We start from the raw sequence: 5,646 nt of genomic DNA, 5'->3' as shown, positions 1-5,646 counted from the left end.
TGTCTTCTCTGTGTGTGTGTCGTGTCTGTGTAGTCTCTGTGTGTTAGTCGTCTCTGTGTGTGTGTCGTCTCTGTGTGTGTGTCGTGTCTGTGATTGTGTCGTCTCTGTTTGTGTGTCTTCTCTGTATGTGTGTCGTCTCTGTGCGTTTGTCGTCTCTCTGTGTGTGTCGTCTCTGTGTATGTGTCGTTTCTGTGTGTTAGTCGTCTCTGTGTGTGTTTCGTCTATGTGATTGTGTCGTCTCTGTCTGTCTGTCGTCTCTGTATGTGTGTCGTCTCTGTTTGTATGTCGTCTCTGTGAGTGTCGTCTCTGTGTGCGTATCGTCTCTGTGTGTTAGTCGTCTGTTTGTGTGTGTTGTCTCTCTGTGTGTGTCGTCTCTATGTGTGTGTCGTCTTTGTGTGTGTCGTTTCTGTGTATGTGTCGTCTGTGTGTGTGTCGTCTCTGTGTGTTTGTTGTCTCTCTGTGTGTGCGTTGTCTCCGTGTTTGTGTTGTCTGTGTGTGTTGGCTCTATGCGTGTGGCTTGTTTACTTGATGGTAATCTCTATGTTTTTGTAGTCTCTGTGGGTTTGTGACGTCTCAGTGTGTGTGTTGTCCGTGTATTTGTGTAGTCTATGTGTTTGTGACGTCTTTGTGTGTGTGTCATGTCTGTGTTTGTGTCGTCTCTGTGTGTGTGTCGTCTTTGTGTGTGTGTCGTCTCTGTGTGTGTGTCGTCTCTGTGTGCGTGTCGTTTCTGTGTATGTGAAACAAGGTAATGTCCCTTCATATAGAGTTTCATCAATTTAATCAACTGTCCATGTTATCCCTTTGGTAATCTTGTGCCTAGAGTAACCCCTCAGCAGTTGGACAGTTCCTGATTTCGGAAATTCATTTTGTATTATTAAAAAAAACAAAAAAAAATCAAATTTACCATTATTTGGAAGTAAAATCATATTAGTCATTGTTTTCTACATTTAAACCTAAGAAATGTTACCCTAACAGCCTTGCATATTTAAATAGCCGTATTCAGCCACATTCCTTACATCATATATATTTTATTGTTCATTTATTTATAAAAGTACCAAATAAAAGTAAAAGAGGTAATTACATTTTGATGACTTTGATTAACTAAGCACCGGATCATAATAGCGGAACATTCAGTCACTTTAACAGTCATTAAGACTGCCATCAACGGGATTTGCTTGCAAATCTAGCTCCTCTTCTTCAGTCCTAGATTCTGGATGACCGTGCGTGTTCTGAAGCCCCCCCCCCACTCGCCCAAACGAAGGTCATGGATACGGCCCTGAGGATTATATATCAATTTCTACCTCCACCCCCCATCTTCCTTAAGGGCTAATTCTGCACTTATCTGAAGATACTTTTTAAAAATGCTGAAACACAAGGGTCCTTAAACTAGAACTTCTTTTGGACACTAGTCAGCAACAATTCACTCGGTAGCAATTGGTTGAAAAGCCGGCTAAACCTTATAAAAGGGCACTGAAACTTTCAATTTCCAAATGAACAAGCACCCTCAAAAGCTTATTCGACCACCCCTTTCACATGAAGTGCCATTGGGAAAAAATAAACGAAAAAATATTAATACGTTGAATCCTTACGGGTCTTTACTATAGGTAATGCAATATGATTGCACCTGACTTAAACAGGAGAGTAGAAATTTCAATACTTTTCAAATGAAAATCCGGAATTATCCAAGGGGAAAATAGGGGGGGGGGGTATTTCTGCGGGGCAGGAGGGAATATTCCGTGGGGGTTATTTTTAGGGTGGGTGGGTGAACGCTGGCTCCCAGGGAAAAGACATCAAGAATACAAGATTTATCTAAGATGTGAAATCAAAGGCAGCCCAATAGCGCTTCCTAAGTAAAGAACGATGTTGGCACAATGTATTATTTATTTATTTTTTGTTTCTTGGTCTTAGACAAGGGTCCTTCGTATCGAAGGAGTTGTCGTAGAAACTTCGAAAAGGACTCATTCGATTGGAAATTGGAGTGGCTTGTGCCCTTTTTAATAGTCGAAAGTGATTGGAAGGCAACTAACACCCCTTCCACGCCCACCATTTCCCCAAACACATCCAATCAAAATTTTGACACAGCCATTTTGTACAGCGTAGTTGATTTCCAGATAGAAATTATGTTTTTAAGGAGGACACTCCCCCAAAACCCTCAGGGTAAGGGTTGTAAGTTAAGCCCGGGGGGATATATGGTTTTTATAGAAAGCGTTGTCGTAGAAACTTCAGAAAAGAATCGTTCGATTGGAAATACAAAGGGCTAGTGCCCTGTTTAATAGTCGAAAGTGATTGGAAGGCAACTAACACCTCTTCCACCCCCACCATTTATCCAAATATCCAATCAAAATTTTGAGATAGCCATTTTGTTCAATGTAGTTGAAAGGCCAGGAAATTATATCTAAGAGGATGACACTTCCCCCACAGCCTTCAGGGTAAGGGTTGTAAGTTATGCCCTGGGGGAAAAAAAGGTTTTTATTGAAAGCTTTGTCGTAGAAACATGAAAAAGGGTTCATTCGATTGGAAATTCAAAGGGCTAGTGCCCTTTTTAATAGTCAAAAATTATTTGAGGGCAACTAACCCCCCTCTCACACCCACCTTTTCACAAAACACATCCAATCAAAAGTTTCAGATAGCCCTTTTCTTCAACATAGTTAAAAGTTTTAGAAATTAGGTCTTTGAGGATGATAACCCCCTCAGAGTCCTCGGGGCAAGAGTTGTAAGTTATGCCCTGGGGGCATATAAGGTTTTTATAGATAGTGATTTTGTAAAAACTTCAAAAAGGGCTCATTCGATTGGAAATTAGAAGGGTTTGTGCCCTTTTTAATAGTCGAAAGTGATTGGAAGATAACAAACAAACACCCCTCTCACACCCACCATTTCCCCAAACACATCCAATCAAAATTTTGAGATAGCCATTTTGTTCAATGTAGTTCAAAAGTCTTGAAATTATGTTTTTGAGGATGACACTGCCCCACAGTCCTCAGAGCAAGGGTTGTAAGTTATGCCCTGCGGGCATATAAGGTTTTTTTTAATAAAAGCATTGTCGTAGAAACTTCAAAAAGGAATCATTCTACTGGAAACTGAAACGGCTAGTGCCCTTTTTAACAGTCGAAAGTGATTGGATGGCAAGTAACCCCTCTCTCACGGCCACCTTTTCCCCAAACACATCCAATAAAACTTTGAGATAGCCATTTAGTTCAACGTAGTTGAAAGGTCCAGAAATTATTTCTTTGAGGATGACAATCCCTTCACAACCATCAGGTCAAGGGTTGTAAGTTATGCCCTGGGGCGTTATGCTCTTGGGCGTTTATTCTCGACTTTTTCTGATCATTCTGTGCTTTATTTTTCGGGTGATCATTCTGTTCTTAAGCTAAAGGATTTAGAAAAGATTAAAGTTACTTATTTCAAATTTTGGAAATTTCTTCTTTCTCTGCCGCCATGGACTAGAAATCGGTATCTAGTTAAAAATTTTTACGTTACGGATGTAACTCAAAAGCTCGGACAAAAAATGCAAAATTCCACATTTTTGTAGATAGGAGCTTGAAACCTCTGCAGTAGGGTTCTCTGATACGCTGAATATGATGGTGTGATTTTCATTTAGGTTCTATAGCTTTTAGGAGGTCTTTCCCTCTTTTTTCCAAAATCAGCCTGACCTACACAAAAAGATTTTTGCAGATGCATTTTGTAAAATTGGCCCTGACCACGGTCTTTTACAGTTCTTTTCGTAGTTTAATTTAATCGCTAGTTTTTGTTGAGTTTTTTTTTGTTTTTTATTATTATGTACTCCACTTGTACTACTTTTTGTTATTTATGGGTAATAAATGATTGATTGATATAAGGTTTTTATAGAAAGCGTTGTCGTAGAAACTTCAAAAACGGCTCGTTCGATTGGAAATTGAAATGTATAGTACTCTTTTTAATAGTCACAAGTGATTAGAGGGCAACTAATCCCCCTCTCACGCTCACAATTTCGCCAAACCCATCCAATCAAAATTTTGAGATAGCAATTTTCATACATAATTTGCACTTCACTGAAAGAAATACAAATGAATGTCATTGTCAGTTTAATATGCATATACTGATATTTAGTAATCAAAATCTTAATATTATTTGATTTATTAAAGTTATAAAAGTAAAAACATTTATATTTTTTCAGTAAAGTGCAAATTATGTTCTGGCCCTGGGAAGGCATAGGAGTTTTGAGCCCTCCTCATGTTAATTTCTACACGTTTTGAGTTTGACTCGGGTTATTTATTGTAATTTCTGTTTGTTTTGGGTTTCATTTAATTATCGATGCTGATTTGTGGTAGTTTCAGGCTTGGTAGATTATTTGCTCTTTGGTTTAATGGAGTTCTTCACTTTTCTTTGAAAAACTTATTTTGTGGAAGAAGCTTTTTTAATTAATCTAAAATAAAAATGAGGATATTGATTCTACTTTGGCCCTCCACATTGTTGAAAATCCAGATCAAGTAGGTTTTTTTTAATCAGAAAGCTAATATTTGAAGCAAATGGCTTTCCACAATTTTTTTTAGGAAGGCAATCGAACAGTCTTTCTTCTGCTCAGTTATAGATAATTCAAAAGTTTAAGTTTTCCTTCTTTTTTGAGCACTGAAGACGGCTGAGGAGAAAAAGTCCCGGACGAAATATTTGTTTCTATAATTTTTGCTTCTTTATCGTCCGCTGGCTCACATTTTTCACGGCTAATTAATATTATAATTTTTTTTCTTGTTTGTCATGTCAATTCTGCTTGTAGCCCTTTCGGTCTTAACAGTTCACAGAACTAATGTAACTTTATTTCAGCTAATATTTCCCCATTTTAAAACTATAATTACCTGTACTATAATACACTTTAGTCGTTCTGATAACAAGAGACTTACGTCAGACAGAGGGCCTTTTTAACCGAGGAACAGCTATACACAAAACAAAATCACATTCAATCTTTTCTGCCAGTCTCTTCGCGCTTTTGTGCTCTGAAAACTGCAAGACGTCGTAAAATATGTAGGATACCGGTAAAATACCAATTTTACGGGGGTCCGTAAAATTACGGTAAAATACCCAATTTTGCCAGTTACAACACTATATTTGGCTGACCGTATTTCAAACAGTAAGCTTCATGGAAAATGTGGTTTTATCCCGCTTTCTAGGGCTTTAATGAGAGAAAGGATGAGATAGCTAGGGAAAATTTTGGAGAGGAAGCATGTCAGATTGCCAAAGATCGTCCATTTTTGACCATCCGTCCAGGGCCAAACGAGGGGGTCGAACAGGCTGGGGAGATATTGTAGGAAAGAACTAAAAGCAAACTGAACATCTAGGAAGGGTGTAGAGCGACCCTTTAAATAGATTAGGACAGAGGAGCTTGGAAATCTGTGCTTGCCTCGGGCAGCTTGATGATGCAGTGATTTGTTACTTGCAGTAGTAGTATAGACTACATTAATTACATCTAGTTCTGTCGTCGCAATACCTTTGTAAAATACGTGCTTTAACAACGATCTAGGAATAACTTTTCGCCTTCTGAGAAAAAAAATTGATTTATCACATTCATTTGGTGGGCTTGTGGCAAAATTAAAATCCGTCGAAATCCTCTGAGCGAGAACATTAACATAAACAAGCCAATTGACCTCTTTCTATACTAAATAAGCGCACTTGAAC

The sequence above is a fragment of the Artemia sp. Qi Xiang Cuo genome, chromosome 1 (genome assembly GCF_049724085.1).
Source record: "Artemia sp. Qi Xiang Cuo chromosome 1, ASM4972408v1, whole genome shotgun sequence".
Classification (NCBI taxonomy): Eukaryota; Metazoa; Arthropoda; class Branchiopoda; order Anostraca; family Artemiidae; genus Artemia; species Artemia sp. Qi Xiang Cuo.
The sequence above is the reverse complement of the archived record's forward strand: the minus strand, read 5'-3'. Positions refer to the sequence as shown.